Here is a 21,417-nt window from a genome sequence, read left to right on the forward strand (position 1 = left end):
TTACTGTTTGCCTGTCATTGATCTTTATGTTTGCATTATCATAGCTGTAAAAAATCAAGCATAAATATTGTAAGACTATTTTGTTTAAATGATTTATAAGACTTTCTTGAGATGGCTTCAGTAGCCTTATTCAATTGCATCTCCTGGCATTTTTAATAACCCTCCTAATACGTTCTGTCAGCCCCATCTGTTTTGATTTAATGTTGATTATACAGACCTGCCGCGCCGTGAGAAGCCATCTGATCACTTCGCTACCGTGTTATATGCACGTTAAACTCAAGGTATTTTCAGAGAGGAAACATAAAACTGCTATTGTTAAATTATATCCATTTTATTAGGTTTCTCCTGGGTCCATTATGAAGAACTTTGGGAAATTAGATGTTAGACGTGTTCATAGAAAATCATGTCACTGCTTTTTAAAACCAGCTCGATTTAACCTGCCACTAATTCCCTAGCCAGCAATTCTCTGACTCTATCCCCAGGGAAAATATATTGAACACAGTCGAAGGTTAAGGCAGAGGAGTGCAGTGAGACTAGGAAGCAGCCAATCAGATGGCGAGGGTCTAAAGATCTCATGCCTCCAGGCAAGCAGCACCAAGCTGGGCTGCTTAGTCTCCTTTTATTGCGGACGAACAGCACATACACGTCGTAAATGCTCCCTGTGTTGGCAGCAGCCACCAAGCAGACCCCATAGCTAAGAAGAGAGGGATACATGCCCAAGCAACTCATTCTGCACAGCAGCCGCCAAGACAACGGTATTCCTGTGCTGGAATGTTCTCATTCAAAGGTATCGGTTCTTTTTCATTGAGTTGCTATATTTCTTAAGAATTACGGAAAGCAGAGATCTTCATGCTAGAGGAGGATCTCTCTGCTTTCTAGTAATGCTTTGTTCCTGCTCTCAGTCTAAATGCCAGCCTTTTAAGATGGTTAACCTCTGGGGGAGAGGGTAATAAGCAGAATAAAGGAACACTTTACATTGCTTAAGCTGACTGGGCACAGACCCTTTATTAGAATGGACTCTTTGTTATCGCTGCTATTGTTCCGAAGATAAGCTGGCTAAAAATGCAGCTTTAAATCATCACATTCTGCTACGTTGATAACTAAAGAGACCCCAGGAAGGAACTGGGGGGCTGAGGATAAGGAGAGGCTACATGTGTTAAAGATTGCCGCAATTTATCTAGCTCTCTACCCGTCTCAGGGAGAAAAAGGGCCACATTGCTGATTCAAGGTAGAGAAAGAGAATTTTGTCAGTATGAAGATTTCTCTATGCTTTAGAAACAAGTTTTATAAAAAAGAAACACTTTGCATATTCTCATCGTGCTTAATAATTAAGATACCTTAATTATCATTTATTACTGACAGCTGGTATTAGCTCCAGCGGTCATCAGCATATTAGGAGCTCTTGTTTTAGTTGCCAAGGTAATTGGAAGGATAATTTAATATGTCACAGAGTAACAAAAGACCCACGAGAAACATATTGCATTAGGTGAAGCATGAGATTGCTTTGTGAAGCATTTATATTTTAGAGTGGGTCCCTTCTTTTGTCTCTCCTCTGCCTCGATTATCTGTTAGAAGGAACAGATAAAACAGACTTCCTTCGTGTACTATACATTTAGACGAACACACTTATTTATTCAACACATTAGGCAAGATTTAATTTATGTCTAAGACATTTAATTGTTCGTCATATGGAAAGGTTTCACTGGTAAGTTGTTCGTTATCCTCCGTGGGACATTTGAAATCACACGTTGGTGGAATATCAATGGTTACCTGAATGAAGTTGAGGTGAATTGCTGTCCAGGAAGCAGAAATGAAGGCAAGGAATATTCTGCTTCATTTTCCAGTTTTCTCGCAAAAACACGGCCCATTAAAAATCGTAATCTTCATAGCTAATTATCAGGGCTAACATTTACATGTTACACCTCTGAAAGCTCTCCTAAGTAACGCAGATTCTTTGTGTAGTTATTTTTAAAAGAAGGGAAATATTAAGATGTTATTATCGTTTCTAAATTGCCAAGCCAGTGGTATTTTTTATTCTCATTTTTCTTCATTTATTTATGAATTTTGTTCTGTGGAGCTAAGTACACATTGCCTCTGTAACATCATCAATTATGTATTATGATACACTTTGGATTTTCAGTTTCTATAAATATTTATAAGGTACATGATTTTATTATAAAATATCATATAAGCAAGTAAAAGTAATATGTGTAACTAATATTTAAAAATTACTATTTAAACTTGAAAAGTCACTGTTTAGTTATATGTAATATAATAAAATAAAAGTTAAAATTCTAAGTTTCAAAATTTTAAAATCCACTATAAAATAAAAATAAGAATATTTTTTCATATATGTGAAACTATTACCTTTTTATTTCTATGTTTAAAAGACAATGCTTCGGAGAAAGTAAAATTAACCAATTAATTGGATGGCTATGGGGAGTCCATCAGCAACTTTGATGAATGGTAATGGGGATATAGGAATTTAGTATTACTCTGCAGAAGAGAACACAGAAGGATAATATCTTGTACCTGAAATATAAGAAGTGCTCTTAAGCCCAAGATGATGTAAAACGTATTTCTCCTAAAGGAAGAGTAAAAAGAAAAGGCAAAATGTAATCTTAGAAAATAAAGTTACAGTCAATAAAGCATTTCAGGACAGCAAGAAACAGGTTAAAAGGAATGAATTTAAGCAAAAGAAAGGGCATTTCTCTCTTTTGGTAGGGCAATGTCAATGGGTGGCAGATCCTTTTGGAGCTGTTGAGACTGTTCTCACCAGCCCCCCCTGGTGATTATCCCTACCTGGCTGGCTTGTGAGAGTTAGGAGGAGTCCACATAATTATAAGTAGTTCACGTCAATTTGAGAAGGGTATAATTAAAAAGATATGAAATCAAAGTCGATTCCGACCTCATTGGGGCTGATTGGGTGTAGACGTGATTATTCCTTATACTTATGGACTACAATGGAAGTAGGAGAAACGCCCTTGTGAGTTCATCTCTGTCCTCCACCCCCTCCATTCTCTTCCATCTCCCCTCTAGTGTCTGAACTTCTACCTTTTGAGAGCATTGCCTTCAGTGTAAAGCTTAGAATCCTATTTAAATGCAAATAGCCTTGGCAAGACTACTTTAAGATGTTGTTACACCTTGGTCTTCTGACAGAACCAGGGAGCAGACGCTGAAAGGGGAATGCTGAGTAGGAAAGAGACTTTTTTGTTTTTAAGTAGGGAGTGGGGAGCTCCAGGCAAAAGGGATGCTATTGAGAGAAGAGCTAATTGATGAGTCTGAGACTGGGAAACACATCCTATCATCCAAGATAACTTAATAAATGCCTACGGAGAGACCAGGTCAACTAGGAACATACAATTAGGCTGTGGGTCCAAAATAAAGTGGAAAGCCTAGGTGGGCAGCAATCTTGGTGAGAAACCTGTTATGTACATGCTTTGTTTTTCTTGGTCACCGATGAGGATGTTTGCTGCAAGCAGTGACTTCATACTGTTCACAGGAAGAACTTATTTACTGGCTTGAAGGGGAATAAATAAGGAAATGAAATCTAAGGGACAGAACAAAACTTTTATTTCATATAGCATAATAATTTTTGCCAGAGTGCATGTCAGGAGATAACGTGAAGGATGACTTTGTTGAAAACTAACTCTGGTCACGTGCATGCTCAACTTAGATCTATACAAAGAACATCACTACAGCCTCTGAGCAAGAATGATCTTCACATTTGTGTCACCCTCCAGACTTTTCCCATTCAAGGTAACTCAATTGCACCTTCTTGATTTTCTTGAACTTGAAATTACTCCCATCTGCCGCCATGCTCCCACCTGTTTAGGAGTGATTAGATCTAGAGGAGATTACACGTGCCCAGGCAGTGTAGTAAATGGACTGTGCCCGGTGTTCCCAAGGTCATCCCCACCCTCTGGCCAGTGTCTTAAATTCTACCTTTAGTACCATTGAAATGTGAACCCCTCTGAAGGAAGTAACACCACAAAAAGCTCCTTTAACTTTTCTACCACCTTTAATATTCTGCCTTCTTTTTATAGTTTTTGGGATGTTGGTTTGTTTCTTTACCAGATTGGAGTTCTTCCAGGAAAAGGATAGAGGCGGACTTCAAATTTACCATTGCCTAGGAAAAGGCGTGTCACATAGAAAATCCTATACAAGTATTTGTTCAACTTATTACCACAATTCACTTCCCAAGAAGCTCACTAATATGCGCACACTGAACCACCAGCTACGTAAGTCACATGATGGATAAAGTGACCAAATTAATAGCCTCAATTTGACCTTGCAATAAAATCTGTGAATCAGGAAAAATTTCGTTTTGTTCCATATCTCTCAGCAGCCTCAGCTCAAGGTATCCTGGCATTCTCGTGGTACTGCTGATACCAAGGAACTGTGCTTATGCCCAAGTAAATCTGGAAAGTCCACAGTGATAAAGTCATAGGTCACTCTCACTGTAGGAGCCAAGTTCAGACTGTGCAACGTGAAGGAAGGCTGGTGAGGAGAGCTGCGAGAGGATACCAGAACTCTCTGTACCTCCTAGGAGGTGGGGGTTGGCGTCTAAGAGGGACAAAAGGCAGAGTCTGTAGAACAGCAGCCCTGGCGAGGCAGTGAGCTGGGCTTCGGGAGCCCGAGGAAGGACCTCTAGAATGAGCTGCGTGATCAACCTCACTCTCATCATCAGAGAACATATAAAGCCCTTTTTCAGGCATTGTATGTGCAGTCCTATTTCATCCCTCATGGTTTTGTGAACCCTTCTAAGACTTTTCAAAACCCTTGTCACGGACTGAGAAAGGAAGCCAAGTGTGTTTCCTTAACATGCCTGAGGTGGTAATGTGATGGTACCTCCCTGTTAACAACCAGGACTGTGTTATTATAAGATCCCTCTAAGGCAGGTCACGGGAAACAAAGGAGTTATTCTGCCGGAATGCTATCAAAAGTTGTCTTGTTTTGTATTAGTCTGATCTCATTAAAGGATCGTTTGAAGGTAATGTTTGGGTTTATGACCTGTGACTCAATCAGTCTAAGATGTTATCCTTCCCTTCCCTTTTTAAACTCTACCATAAGAATTTTTCCTATTGCAGACATGGGAAAACACTTTTATGTTCAGTCGGTGGACATTTAGCTTCCTCTTGAACCATCTGGGGCCTCTAGTTCATTCCTGTTTTGTTCACAGGGACATTCACACTCCCTATGTCCAACACCATAAGAACAGCCAGCCAGCATTGCACAGGTCACCATACAATTTCTGAAGTGTCTCTCTAAAGCACACAGCCTGTTCTCAGATGAAAAACAAAAAACACTAGTAAAAAACAGACTCTCAATAAGTCAAAAGGTGTACTAAAAATTAAAAATATTGTTCCCAGCATGGTCTTGTATTTCTTAAGGCTCCAAATACATGTTTTTAAAAATCATTGCTGGGATCCTGAAAGAGGCATTTATCACTGCTGGGCCACACGACTGGGCACACAAGAGCGCTAGGTAAATATTTGAGTTGAATAGAGAATCTCTCTGAGATGACTTATAAAAACTGCCTCCAAACCCTCAGCCCGTGTACTAATAATATAGTGTCTATTACCCACCGTGCTCACCTCTTCTACTAACTGTGGCAAAACCATAACTTTCTCCCTTGCCTGTAGCCCCTCCAAGAATTTATACTTTACCTACCTCTAGTTTCATTTTGTTCATCAGCTCTGGGATTGCTTCCTAATCCATTATCAAAAATAGGTTGAGTTTTGAGCTATAGCTTGATGTTACTTTAAAAACCTCATTTTCAAAATATTTTTGATAGGGCCAATTACCAGTTGTAGCAAAAACTCTTTGTTCTTCTCTTTCTTTCTTCTTCTTGCCCTTTAATCATTATGATGAGATGGTGGACCCTTAGTGACTTGAGTTTCAGGTGATAAAATGTCAATGAGCATTTTGAGAATGCCAATGTTGTCAGTTCTGTTTCCCAAATAGGTCCCAGATCCAGCATTTTCTTTGAATTTCCCATCGTCTTTGTTTAAACTCCTACACCTCTCACCAGATTGCTGCTTCAGATTTTAACGAACTTTCCTGCTTCTTGATTCTTCTTTCTTCAATCTATTCTCTACACTGCTGCGGTTATGATTCTAAGAAGCAAATTTGTTCACGTTATGCCTTTGCCAAAGATATGTCAGAGTCTCACTCCTCACTAACTTACTCCAGTCCCTTCCAAAATGTGGTAAAATAGAATATGAACTTTGCAATCGAGTGGATCTTTGTTCAAATACTGACTATACCATTTCCGTAGCTGACTCTTTGATTTCCATATCAATGAAATGAGACTGACATCTATCCACCTTGTATTTCAATTGAAGTTTAAATAGGATAATGAATGTCAAGTATCTATGATGCCATCTGTTGCTGAGTAGGCATTTAATAATTTGGAAACAATTCTTTCTGCTCCACAGTGAAGTCCAGATGCAATACTTGGCATAACATAAAAGACTTTGGCTGTCTGACATGTGCCTACCTTAAGAGGCTTACCTCCTGCCCCTCCCCATCCACTGCCTCCTTGTCTAACCTTATTCTCTAGCAATGCTTGGACTTCTCAAACACTGTATGCTGTTGTAGTTTGCATTCCACTATGTTTGCCTTTATGCATGTTGTGTTTCCTTGACATAGAATGCAGCATTTCTCCCCCTTCTCATTTCCTAGAAATCTCCTATTCATCGTTGAACACATTGCTCAAGAATTATATGCTTCTTCTCAGTGATATTCTTTATACCTTATAATAATATATCTATTATTTGATGATGATCCTTACCATCCACTACATCCTGTTTTAGGTAAGCATTTTATACATATCTAATTTAATATTGAAATTCATTATTCTACTTGTTACAATATTTTGTCTGTCTTCCCCACTACGTTGCAAACTACTTGAGTGTAGAAAAAAGTGCTTTTCATAGCTTGAATGAACAAGTGAATGAATGATTGAAAAGCAAGCTAGAGGGGTAGAAGAAGATAGGGAGGACTAACATATTAGGGAATGTGAAATTGTTCCCTGAGATGGGCCAATATTTTAGAGAAAAAATTATGATGAAATCCAGGAATTGTGGAGAAGCTACTATTCAAGGAAATAAGCAAAAACAAAGCAAAAAGAACTTAACCAGAATGAAGTGATGGTAATTGGAGAGGTTCGGGTAAGTATAGTTGGTCTGATAGGAAACGTTAAAAAGAAGAACAGAGGAGAAGCTAGATCAGGGAATTCTGAAGAAAGTCCAGGACTTCAATAAGTATGGGTTTCAGTTTCCAAAGAAACTAGCCAGAAAGGTCTAGATAAAAAAAGACCAATCACTTCTGGAATTAATAATAATGTATCAGATTAGCACTTCGTTAGTGCCAGGCCGTGTGCTAAACACATTACATGAAATGACTCATTTAAACTTACTTTGAAAAACCCAAGGGAAGAGCAATTTGTAATCTCTGTTTCATAGATGAGACAACAAAGGGGTGGCCACACTCATTTAAGACTATAGAGCTGGAAATTAGAAAGCTTGGGTTTGAAGCCAGTTTGCCTGACTCTAGTGTCAAGCTCTTGATTACTCTGCTATTCTGTCTCTTTAATAAACTGTGGGAGATGGCTCAGGCTAGAGAAAAGGTGAATTACTTTGTAAGAAAAGACATGACGTCATCCAGAAAGTTGGAAACTAGAGGAAAATCAGGAAATTGAAAGCAAAGCAACTCAGATACTGGAGAAGACAGTCTTCCCTTCCATCCTAAACTCATTGAGGATTGTGAGATTTCCCTACGTATAGGATGCATCTGCTAAGAGTCCTATTACATAGACACTGAAGACCAATCACATACATGGATTGCATTCCTCTGAATGAGGGAGTAGGGAGAGGATGGGAGGGGAATTCAAGAAAACTGAAAGGGGAAAAGCAATGCATGCCAGGACCATGAACTTTGGACGCCCAAATCCTCCCTTCTCCTTTGATCTCGTATTTACCCTGGTTGTTTGACTGTTGGAGGATGGGGTAGAAATTGGGAGGTGACAGTGCCAGGTTATAGCCCAGAAACCCCTATGTTGGGTTACTGCCTGGGTCGATTTTAGGACCATGAACTTTGGACGCCCAAATCCTCCCTTCTCCTTTGATCTCGTATTTACCCTGGTTGTTTGACTGTTGGAGGATGGGGTAGAAATTGGGAGGTGACAGTGCCAGGTTATAGCCCAGAAACCCCTATGTTGGGTTACTGCCTGATTTTATTGCTCTAACACAGATAGTCATTGATGAGGAAGGATTTCTGGTCAGGGAGCAATCCCACAGGCCATAATTTTGCATTGTATGTAATTGAGTTGAATATGTTTTATCAGTTTGATAAAATAAAAAGCTAACATTTTGGGAAGGTTTTATTATCTTATTCGGCACTTTACGTTTCACATTTTAAAAATGTATGCTGTAAAATCTGTTCTGTTTACAAAATTAGGTTCAGATGTACAGAAAGTGGTAAATTTCTTCCACTGATACGTCTTTTTAAAAAATCAATCCATTATTTGGGGAGAAAATAAGGTGGATGAGATGAAAGTTTGTTTTGTTTTTCATTTTGTTTGGTTTGGTTTGTATTCCCTTTGCTGACATTTTGATTAGAACACTGTCTACCAAGGAAAAATATTTTGAAACGTAACTGCTCAATAAATGTCATACATTGATTTTTCTGGAATTCATATCTATATCTAACTCTCATCATGAGTTTTACACCTCATGCAATTTCACATTCTTTCAGCTTAAATTACAAACATATCTGTGAGTTTATTCCTCCTTTCAACTCATCTCTTTTTCTTCCATCCTCACCACTGCCTTATTTCACATTATTAAATATTTTTGTTCACATGATGGTGACAACCTTGTAGCAGATTTCTAGGTCTACCCCCTTCAACCTCTGCATACATGCCAGCATTCTCTTTCTAAAACACAAATTTACTCATGTTGTTAACTTCCTTAAACTTTTTTGAGATAGCTTTCTGTTCTCAGAATAAATATCACGGATTGCAAAGTCTTTCTCGATCGTCTTTCAATATATGAGATTTACCCCCAATTGGCTCCCCCCCATATTCCTTGCATTTTGAACTACTTGTAGGTTGCCAAACACATCCTGTTATTCCACCACTCCAAGCCTTTCTGAATGCTGCCACTTCTACCTGGAGTATTGTCCTCTACCCCCTCACATCTGTCACTTCCCTATTTCTACTCCTAGCACCTCCACCTGGGTGTGGCACATCTTACAGCAATTCTCCCCTCATTTTTTCCACTGCTCACACACTTCCCCGGCATGGACTACATGCCCTTCGTCTACTCTCATTTAGCCTCCTGTTCTTATTTCTAACATATGGACCATGTTTTATTTATGATTGCCTGGTTCTCAATAAATCTTTGTTGAATGAATAACTGGATGAATAATGAGAAAAGCAAGAATCCTCTATAATGAAAGAGGTAAAGAAAAATATGTTTTCTAGAAAAAATATATAACCAGTGGAACACTGTAAGAGGATCTGTAATGAAATCAGATATTCTTTCCAAGGATTTGCCAAAATTATGCAGTGATCAGGAAATAACTTGGGATTTGAATCATCATCATTTTTCACTCTGGCTATAAAATGTTGCCCAATAGATGTACTTCCTTCTGATCTAACCTACGTCAAAATTTTGAAGATGTTGTTTAAAAATCTGCGAATTAATTTGGTATACTGTTTATGTGTTGATAATCCTGTCTATACATTTGGTTTGGCTTCCTCATGTATTTGACATTATTCTGTTAGAAGAGAGCTGATGGCATTCATAAATGTCTCAGAATGGTCAGTCTCTCAGTGCAAAAGTTGCTGTATCAGTTCGTTGACAGAATCAAATAGGTAGATTAAGCCTCTAAGCAATCACAATGCTGTGGCAGTGCTTATCTTAGTAACTGCTGAGGTCAATGTTCTAATGTTCAGGGCCCCTTTCCAAATCCACATTTACTTCTGAGTAAAATGTGGAGAGTGTTGGCATATTTAATCACTTTGTTTAAAGTGATTCGTGGCTCCAAAGGTCCCCAGAGCACTAATGATCTTATGTTTGGAGCATCTTTGAGAGACTTGAAATCAGGGCCCTGCCCCCATGAATTGTTAGTTGCTGCATCTAAGGAATTCAATAAAAGGGTGATTTGTAACAGATGTTTGACACCAAATGTTTCAGCTGTTGATGGTGGTACTAATCCTACACTTACTTGTGCCATGGGATTAAAGGGAAAACACCTTGTTAAATGATTGCTGGACCCAACTTAATATTTATTGGCCTACCGAAAACTTTCACGAAATCCACAGACTCATATTCCTTTATACTCATCTTCATTTTCCAGGATGTATAGTCACTTGATCTGCTTGTCTAATGACTGCTTTCAGGGAAGCTTCACACACATGTTGTGCAGAACTCTTTTGTGTGCCAACATTTTCTTGTTAAATATTTATGACTTTGTGCAACTTTTCCATTTTCTATAGTGTGAAAAGTGTAATTGTATCAAAAGGGTTCTGTGATTTCTGCACTATGCGTTGCAGATCCAAATTTTAGACATACTATGTCTTTATAGTATCTAATTTCACTATATTATACAAATTCATAGCCAGAACTCATTTGGTAGAAATGGAAGGTCATCCAATCCAGATCCCTTGAAATGAAATGAAATTGAGACTCAATCCGTGTAGGTATTTAAGTGATCTGGCCAATATCACATACATATTGATGGGAGTATGTGTGTTGGAATCCAGCTCTTTATACTCCCAAGCCAATATCTACACAATGACTTTAATTTTGTCCCTAATATCTCTGAGTCCCTCAAATACGTTTCTTGCCACTTATAATTTTCAGCAGATTTGGAAAAGAAAAGTAGATGGCTATTTAGGTAATATTGCAGAATAGGAAATCTTCCTAAAATGGCTCCTAATGAAGAGTGCAGCATGGCAAATGTAAGTGGGACATAGCTTTGGTGGGTAATTTTCTAGAACACTACTATGAGCTTTGTTTCAACATTTCACGCTGACTGTTCAAACACACATTCAGCATTTCAAACAAAGAGAAATAGTGAAAGAATGGTACATCAAACATCCACTACTTGGATCTAATTATTAACGTTTTGCCATATTGCTACATCCCTATGTGTGGGGGGGTGGTTTGGTTTTATTGTTGTTGTTGAGTAAGATTTGCCCTGAGCTAACATCCATTGCCAATCTTCTTTCTGCTTGAGGAAAATTCACCCTGAGCTGACATCTGTGCCAATCCTCCTCTATTTCATATGTGGGTCACCGCCACGGCATGGCTGACAATTAGTGTAAGTCCACACCCGGGATCTGAAACCACAAACCAGGGCCGCTGAAGCAGAGTGTGCCAAACTTAACCGCTACGCCAGAGGGCCGGCTCCACTATGTGTGTGTCTTTTGAAGAAGCATTTGAAATTGAGTTGTAGACATCATGACACACTTCAGTCTATATATTAGATACCCTGAATATAAGGGCGTTATTTTCCATAGCCTTAATTCCATAATACAACTAAGAAAATTAAAAGTTTCCTAACATCATCTAATGTCCATTTGATCTTCAAACTTCTTTAATTATTCCTTTTTAATTATTTTATTATTTTGTTCTTCAACTAGGCTATATTTAAGGCCCATGCATTTAGTCTCTGTTAATTTAGTATATTCCCCCCAACTTTTCTTCCCCATGACATTGACTTTTTTGAAGAGAATAAACCAGTTGTCTTGTAAGATGTTCCACAATCAGGGTTTGGTTGATTCATTGTGATGTTTACCTTGTTTCTCATTTCCTTTGTCTCCTATAAACTGGAAGTTAGTTCTTACAGCTTGAGTAGATACTGTTTATACGTTTGTGACAAGATTGTGTCCTCAGTGATGTTTTATATGACATCACATCTAGAGGCACACATTTTCATGGTGTCAAACTTCAGTAATGCTGCATTTGATTTTTTGGTTAAGGTGGCAACTGTCAGATTGTCTCATTGTAAAGAAAGATTTTCCTCTTTCCAATCATTAGGTAATGTGAAAGGTGGTAATTTGTCACTACATGGAGTATCTTGTTCCCCAAATAACTACTAGATTTGTCCACATTGAAATGGTCTTAAACAACTCAAAGAGCTCTCCTGAATATCTCTTTCCTAAATGTGTTCAAATAGTGATCTATGAAGGAATTATTTCCACTAGAAACATCATTAATCAAATTCAGTTCCATCAGAAGAAATCTCAAAAGCCTTCTGAAAACTGTCATTGAATTAAACCATCTACATGATAGAAAATAGAGATGGTATCATACTACATGTTAACTGTGGAATTTCTTTTCTCTTGTCTAATTATTATTTTTATTATTTTTTTTTTGAAGATTGGCACCTGAGCTAACAACTGTTGCCAATGTTTTGTTTTCTTCTCCCCAAATCCCCCCAGTACATATTTGTATATTCTAGTTGTGGGTCATTCTAGTTGTGCCATGTGAGACGCTGCCCCAGCATGGCCTGACAAGCAGTGCCATGTCTGTGCCTAGGACCTGAACTGGTGAAACCCCAGGCTGCCTAGGCAGAATGTGTGAACTCAACCACTCGGCCATGAGGCAGCCTGTCTTGTCCTAATTATTAAATATACCACTGTCTGTTCATCATCTAGGTGTAAAGCAAATCCACATCTCATCTGTTACACTCCCAGAAGTAATGAGAACAATTTGGGGAGCTGTGACTCATTCTTCCAGTAATTCCCTAGAGTAGGAACCAGTATGAGGGGCCAGCCCTGTGGCCAAGTGGTTAAGTTCACACGCTCTGCTTCTGTGGCCTGGGGTTTTGCCAGTTCAGATCCTGGGCACGGACATGGCACCACTCATCAGGCCACGCTGAGGTGGCATCCTACATAGCACAACTAGAAGTATTCACAACTAGAATATACAACTATGTACTGGGGGGCTTTGGGGAGAAGAAGAAAAAGAAAAAAGTTGGCAACAGATGTTAGCTCAGGTGCCAATCTTTAAAAAAGAAAATGAACCAGTATGAATCATAATGGAAGACCTGAGATGAAGACACATATTGGCTCTTTCTCTATCTATTCTAAACTCCTTCAGGGCAAGAACCATAATTCTGATTTTTTTGTAATAAAATCAGGGGCATAGGTGGAAATTATTCTAGATAAGAATATGAGGACATATCGTCCTGAGGGTTAGGAGTAAAGAAAATATGAAACTGGGGAAATGTAGTCACTTAAATAAAGGCAGTACTCGACTTGAAGAAGAGAAATGGTGTTTTGCAAAATTATGGGGGAACCTGCTGCCTAGGAGCTTCTACAAATTCTCTCCTCCCACCACTGTTTCAAAGTTATGCAAATTCCAAAGGGAAGAAAGAAAACGGACTTTTTGTCAGCATCTTGCTTAGTGTCTCTGAGTCTTATTTTTCTTATATGTAAAATAAATAATTTGAAGATTATGATCTGTAAAGTTCTTTGCACCAGAACAACTAGATGGATCTGTGGACTTGAAATGTGTTCTGTAAGATTTGAGGTAAGGCTGGAGAAATGGGTGCAATTTGTACAGGTATTGAGGAAAGGAGTAAGGAGGACAAACCATAGCTGGGAGAGAGTGAGGGCTAAGTCAGGGAGAAAGTGCAATGTCTCAAAGATAGAGAAGACGTCACTGCCAGGGAAGGAAGCTTTGTGCAAGAAAATCGTAGTAAGTAATGCTGGGAAGATACATAAGACTCTTCATCCATTCAAGAGATTTGAGTGCCAACTATATGTCTACACAGAGAGGATCCAGGGATAAACAAGACAGACAGGGTCCCGTTTTCATGGACATAATATATTGGTGGGAGAAGACAGATAACAGACACACAGCCAAAAAATGTGATCTCACAGCCCTACAATGTAATGGTTAAAGGGATGGGCCTTGGAGCCAGTCTGGATTCAAATCCCAGCTCCCCAGCTTGGCCTCAAGCAAGATATTTAAGCTTTCTGTGCCTCAGTGTCTCACCTGTATTATGAAGATGATAATAGTATCTACCTCATAGGGTTGGTGTGAGGATTAATGAGGAAAATACATGCAAACTTTATAATTTTTACTGTATTTACTGAACTGTGTCTGGCACGTGGTAAATTTGGAATAAATGTAAACTATTATTATTATACTGGTAAGTGCTATGGTAATAATAAAGCAGAGCAATGGCATAGTTTTTCAACTTCAGCATTATTGACATGGGGAGCTGGATACTTCTTTGTTGTAGGGGACTATCTCTCCTATGCATTGTAGGATGTTTAGCAGTATCTCTGGTCTCTACCCACTAGATCCCAGTAGCACCCTCCCAGTAGTGACAACGAAAAATGTCTCTAGACGTTGTTAAATGTCCCCTGGGAGGCAGAATCACCCCTGGTTGGGAACCACTGAGTTAGAGAATAAATAGGTGCAGTATTTTTAGATAGTGTGATGAAGAAGAGCTCTTTGAAGAGAAACAGGAACAGAACCCTGAATGATGAAATGGAAGAAACCATGCAAAAATATGAGGGAGAAGATTTCAGTAGGATTTCCAGCAAGGATAAAGGCCCTGAGGAAGGAACAAGCTGATGTGGTCAGCTCGGCTGCAGAGGAGTAAAGATAATGTCAGGGAAGTGGGTTGGGTTAGAGTATAAAGGTCAGTAAAGATTGTGGTAGTGAATTTGGATTTTATTCTTTATGTGCTGAGAAGACATTTTAAGGATTTTAAGCAGGAGAATGATATGAGCTGTTTCCTGCTTTATAAGTTTATTCTTGGCCTGCAGAAGGCAGAAGTGGAAGCAAGAGACCAGTGGGGAGATGAATGTATAGTCCAGTGAGAGATGAGGGGCTTGGACGGGGGTAGTTAGAGGTCATGTTGTGGACGTGGTGAGATGTAATAGGATTCTGATACATCATGGTGGAAGAACTTATAGGATGGATTAAGTTCATGAGGAATAAAGGGTAAGTGGGGGAGGAGCAAGTTTGTGAGGAAGGAGTTTAATAAATCCATAATTCTGTCTAGGCCTTGTAAAGTTTAAACTCCCACTAGTCATCCAGGCTATCCTAGTCTGGAGGTCAGGTGAGCAGTTGGGGCTGGAGATACATGTTCGGGAGTTGTCAGTCTTTAGATGAGATTGAAACCATGGGACCATCGGAGATCACCAAAGGAGGGAAAAAGGTGCAGCACCAAGGACTGAGTGCTGAAGCATTCCTCCAGTTAGAGGTAGAGAAGGAAGGAAGGACCAGTGATGTAGGAGTAACACCCAGAGAGTGTATTGTGTCCTAGAAGATAAGAAAAGATAATGCTTCAAGAAGGAGAATGTCATCTGGGTCAAATGCTACTAAGAGGTCAGATAAGAAGAAGGCTGTGAATTCACATTTGAATTTGACAAGGTGGAGAGTGGTGGGACCATGACAAGAACGGTTTCATTGGTGTGATGGAGGTGAAAGGCATGCTGGAGTGTGTTATGGAGAGAGGGGGAGGTAGGAAAGTTGAGACTGAGAATGTAGGTATTTCTGCCGGGAAGGGGAATGAAGAGCTGGAGCAGCAGCTGGAGGGAGATGAGCGCCGAGGAATGCCCTATCTTTTTATTAAGAAGGGAAGTGTTACAGCATATTGAATGCCGATGAAATGTTTCCAATGAAGAGGAAGAAACTGGTGATCCTGGGAGACATTAGAAATAATTGTGTAGGAGAGTTTACTGGGGAGAGAAAGAGGTAAAACCTCAGGTACACAATGGGCCGGTTCATCTTATACAGAGAGAAGGAGGGACAGTTCAATACAATGGGAGAGAAGAGGAATTTAGGTAATGTGGTATATTTAGGGTAGAAAATGAAATACAGCCAGTCCCTGATTTACAATGGTTCAACTTAACGATTTTTCGACTTTACCATGGTGCAAAAGTGATACGCATTCAGTAGAAACCTACTTCAAAGTTTGAATTGTGATCTTCTCCTGGGCTAGTGAGATGCGTGTGATACTCTCTTGTGATGCTGGGCAGTGGCAGCCAGCCACGGCTCCCAGTTAGCCCCCATGATCATGAGGGTAAACAGCCGATCCACTTACAACCATTCTGTGCCCAGAAAACCATTCTGTCTGTCACTTTCAGTACAGTAGTCAATCAATTACATGAGACAGTCAACACTTTATTATAAAATAGGCTTTGTGTGAGGTGATTTTGCCCAACTGTAGGCTAATGGAAGTATTCTGAGCACATTTAAGGTAGGCTAGGATGTTCCAGAAGTTACGTGTATTTAATGCATTTTGGACTTAATATATTTTCAACTTATCACAGAGGAAGATTTGTAATTCTCATCAAAATACTTCTATTTTCTCAGTGAAGTATAAAATAAGATCATCAGCTGATAATGTGTCCCTGGAGAGCAAAGTTTGAAGGATCAAAAAGAAGAAAAAGGGTGTCAAGTAGTCCTTTAGGAGAATGAACAAGAATATTTATTGGGAAATCTGTTAGAACTGCCAGGCAATACTAAGCACCTATTTGAAATGTGTAGTCATACGTTTAAAGTGAGACCCATCAACATGTTTGTGTGCTTTTCCTTAGTTGTGTTCATGCTTTGAAGCGGGCATAAAGCAATTAGAGAGTTGGGTTTAACCAGACTGGTATATTGATGGACAGGTATACAAACGGAGAACTGAGGGGAAGGAAAGGGGATTAAGGAAGCAAACAAGGGTGATTGCTCGAGTGGGCAGTGGAACCCATGCTGCTGAAAAGGAAGGCAGCACCTGCCGGGCAAAGCTGAAGGGCGGTGAGAAATTAGTGGTGCCAGTGCCCTGGAATTCTCAGGGAATTAAAGAAATACTTGGGGTGGAAGTACTACAATAAGTTGTCTAATATGATAAGACATAGTTATCAGAGTAGATGCTTACAGCTGAGAGTCTGGAAATGGATAAGTCATTGGTAATGAATGGCAGGATTATAGAGAGCTTTGACTTTTAGGACAAGAAGCTTGGGCTCTTATCTTCTTGAGCAAGTGCTTTAACCTAGAGTTCATGGACAGGTGTTGGAGCACTGAGCTAGAATAAAAGGCTGTCTGTACATTTTTCTGGGTGAGAGGATCATAGGTTGCCTCAGATTATCAAAATAATGTCTGAACTGCAAAATATTAAGAACTATTCCTCCAGAGTCTAGGAAGGGAGCAGCCATTGAAAGTATCTGAATAGGAATGAACATGTTATTTAGAAAAATGACACTGAGTTTGAAGGGGAGAGAAAAGGAGATCGTCTAAGTAAGAAGAGAGGCGCAATCCCCCATGGGCATTGTACAGAAAGGGACAGGTGAAGGAGCTGACTGCACAGAACACCGCCTCTGCGACTGAATTCCAGTGCCGTCTGGCAGCATCCCTCTTCACGTCACACTGCGTTCACCGTCTCCCCTCTGCACATTTCCCCTCCTTTCCTCTGCTCACTACAGTCAAGTGGTGGTTTGTGTTTCATGGTTTTACTCAGGCCTTGCTTGATGAGCTCTTGAATCGGAAGCCTGTGGGAGGACTTAACCAAAGACGGAGAGTCCTGCTACGTCCTTGCCACTTTGGGGCAGGAGGACAGACCTAGAGGTACTTTTCAACACAAGATATGGTGTGTGTGTTCCTTCGCTCAGGAGGTGTGGGCTTCCCCGCTTCTGGAGGTAATCACTAGGGCCAGTCGACCTGAGGTTAAGGCATGACGTTGTCACTAATGAGCAAAAGCTTTGAATTCAGGCACGTGGTTAAGCAGCCACTTCACATAATCGTTACAATGTCTGTTAAGAAATTCTATCAACCCTACTGAACGATTGAATAAACACAAGTTGAGAGTCGTTAACTCGCCCACAATTAGACAACTAGTAAAATGCAGAGCATGATAGACTTCACGAAAAGGCACTAAGGTGGACAAGGAATACATTTCTCAAAGGTTTAAGAAGCACTTTCGTCTAATTTTCTTAAAGCAGTCACTCTCTCGCTTGTATAAGACTAGTGAACAATCCTTAAAATTAGATGATAGTAACAAGCCAACAGTAAACTGTGTCATAATTCAAATCAATCAAATGCCATGTTAGAATAGAATAACTTATCATTCAAGAAGACAACTGTGAGCGGAATTTCAATTAAATTTAGAATAAAAATTATCATGCCGGAATTTTTTAGAGTGTAGTTGTATCACTCTCTAACAAGTTGAATTTATTTTTTGAAGCATTTTGATTAGACATTCCTGAGGAATTTCCAGCTTTAAGGAAATTTATAACCAGTACTGTGCTGTGCAGTGAGAGCAAAGGATGGGGAGCAGGGGTGGGGGACCCTGAGAAGGAAGGCTCTTGCACAAATTGCATCTTTATTGACCACGATACCATATTTTCTGGCCCCAAAATTGGGACATGTGGTCCGAGAAAGAGAAAATATTCAAAGTTAGGACTAACACAGAAATATGGGCTTTCTGGTTATCATACTATTATCAGCGGTAGAAGGTGACAGCTTGGAAAACTCAGGCTTGCCCTTTAGGTCCGATTTGAGATTTATTGAAAATTAATTTCTTAGGTTCCACTTGTGAACATTTACTGCTTTGTTTTGAAAGCCCACCACCACTTTCTTCTTTTTGAGTTCCTACACCTGCTGGCTTTGTAACACTGTATTGTGGTTTTATACCGTTGTCCATTGTTTGTGCTGAACTCTGTCTAGTCTTAGGAGTCTTGGCACCCAGTAGAGTGCCTGCTCTCAGTAGGCCCTCAATAAATGTTTGCTGAAGGCATGGAGGATGGTGACCCTGGAGCCAAACAGAGCCAGAATAAACTACCTTCCTTGCTACTTTTCCTGTGAAGGTTCCATGTTTACTTCTTTAGGTTCATCTATATCTGAGACTAAGTTTCAATAGCAGATGTCCCTTCATTGAAAACTTACCCATGTATTACTCTCCTACTTTATTTTCAGGGATGACCTATTGTCGCTATTCCATGTTCTCCCATAATGCTTTGCGTTAATTGCCAATTATATCTCAGTTCGATTGTTGATGTCTTTATGGAGAGTAAATCACGTTTTCCACCTATACCCAAATTTCAAAAACAGCCCACTTTACTTGTTTTTACTGGACAGTTTCAAAACGGTGATAACCTTATCAACACCTTGGTTAAAGTTAGTATGTCCTGAGAACTCATTCTTGGGTACCAACAATGGTCACTTAGTGGTGAAAATGCTGTCCTTTTTTGCAGTGTTTGTTCTGATGATTAAATGTCTTAGTATTGGTAAAACACTGGAATGATGCCGGCACACAGTGAGATTCATTTATGTGTTTGCTATTATTTTGTTATCTTTACCTTTCAACAAGCATCTGAGGCAAAAACAAACTGACACAAAAGTCAAGGAATCTCTTAATCCCATAGTCTCTCGCAGCTTTTATCTGAGTTTCCCATTATAGACAAGTAGTGTTCAAGCACAAAATCATCAATGGGAAATTTTGCATGCACAGTAGAGACTCAGGCCCTATGTGGTGGGGCAGAGGCATGTGGAAACAGTAGATACATTGGATTAAACGCCTTGTGCCTTTAAGGTCAGAAAAGCTTCAGAGTTATTGAATTTGGCTTGGATTTTATGATATGGCTCATTGGGCAGCTGGTACTTTGTCCATTGGTTTGTGGGTATGAACTGTGTTTCTATGAATTTTTCTCAAGAACTAGAGAAAGAACAAAGCAACCTTTGGTTGTTGGTCTATTTTGATGTCTTTAACTATTTTATCTGAGATAGAAAGATATATATGTGATACCAAGACATCCATAATGCAAAAGGTGCTTGACTCAGGAACAAACTATCTGCAAGAGTCGTGATCAAGTACCTTGTACTTCGAGGGGCCTAGGGATGCATGTAGGAGACCATGGAACGATTTTCAGGAAGAGAGACTTAGTTTTGAGTATCTGATCAGACTCAAATGTTAACCACAGCTTTGCTTTCTCTCTCAAATTTTTTTGTTGTTGCTATGTAAAAATCTCACATTGCTTTGTAGAATGGTGAAAATTTTCTAAATTAAAGCAAATTGGAGGTCTTTCTTCAAGAAGGTGTCTTTATTTGGCTTTATGACTTGAGTACCAGCCCTGAATAGCAAGGAGGGTGACTTATTCATGATTTTATCCTTGAGGGCCTACCGAGGTCATACCATCAAAAGTGGTACTCAAAACCATTTGTGGAATGAATAAGTGAAGAAAAGAAGGAAAGTCTTTTTGTCCCCTAGACTTTCATTCAAATAGTTGAGTTGCTATATTATCCAGAGAGTCTTAAGAGAGAAGTCGGCAAAATTCCCAGCTAGAGATGGGGCTTCTAATGAAACCTGCTGGGAAAAGTTTGAAGATGTGTGTTCCCTAAAGATTTTATTTTTTCCTGTGGGGAAAAATGCTTTGAAGAAGAAACTTTTGATTTAGAATAAAACTAGAATCTCTGAAAAGCATGCAGCATAGCAGGCTAGATATAGAGAGTTAAGAGCCAGTTACCGGGCAACTTCTATACCCAGGCTTTATAACGTTTTCAAGAAGGATTCTAATTCCAGATGGCCTACTTTCACCATAATACCACTGTTATCAGTTGAATTGTGTCCCTCAAAATTCATATTTTGCAGTCCTAACCTCTAGTACCTCTGAATGTGACTTTATTTGGAAATAGGTTATAAAGTTAGTTGAGATGAGGTCATGCTGGCAGTAGGGTGGGCACCTAATTCAATATGACTAGTGTCCTTATAAAAAGGGGAAATTTGGACACAGACATGCACACATGTGGCAAACAGCATGTGAAGATGAAGCCAAAGATCAGGTGATGTATCTACAAGCCAGGGAATGCCAAAGATTGCCAGCAAACCACAAGAAGCCAGAGGAGAGATATGGAACAGATTCTCTCTCACAGCTCTCAGAAGGAACCAACCCCAACTCACCCCACTGACGCCTTCATCTTGAACTTCTAGCTTCCAGAACTGTGAGAAAAGAAATTTCTGTTGTTTAAGTCACCCAATTTCTGGTACTTGGTTATAGCGTCCCTAAGAATCGAGGAGACCCACAGAGATTATTCAATCACTGCCCTACACTTTAATAGCTACTGCTAAACACCACAGTTCATAATAATTTTGCAATGATACTGTAGAAGTGCTGTCACTTTAAAGTAGACATAAGATCATTGGGTGGGTGGTGTTTTTACCAAGACGTGAAAATATAATTATCGGTGAGCACTGTCCTGCCTTTGAAGACGGTACTGGCGCTGGTGATTCAGACCTTCCATGAGGAAACTGGCCATTAGTAGTCACAGGGATCTTAATCAACTTTGTCTTTCTGAGAAACTAAAATTATTCATCATAGCATTGAGTGCATGGGATCTACATGTTTTCTCCATGTTGTAATGATATAAAAAAACACTTAATTAGCAGAGGAAGACATTT

General features: G+C 39.5%; 1 protein-coding gene across 5 annotated transcripts in view; it reads left to right on the plus strand.

The window, feature by feature from the left end:
* The first annotated feature begins 559 nt into the window (after positions 1–559).
* The window catches only part of SORBS2 (sorbin and SH3 domain containing 2), a 332,515-nt gene continuing 311,657 nt past the window's right edge, over positions 560–21,417 (plus strand). For all 5 annotated transcript variants that reach the window (XM_070599028.1, XM_070599033.1, XM_070598998.1 and 2 more), the window contains exon 1: positions 560–787. The gene's annotated coding sequence lies outside the window, so the exon portion shown is untranslated. The remainder of the gene's footprint in view (positions 788–21,417) is intronic.

The sequence above is a fragment of the Equus przewalskii genome, chromosome 28, assembly GCF_037783145.1.
Source record: "Equus przewalskii isolate Varuska chromosome 28, EquPr2, whole genome shotgun sequence".
Lineage (NCBI taxonomy): Eukaryota > Metazoa > Chordata > Mammalia > Perissodactyla > Equidae > Equus > Equus przewalskii.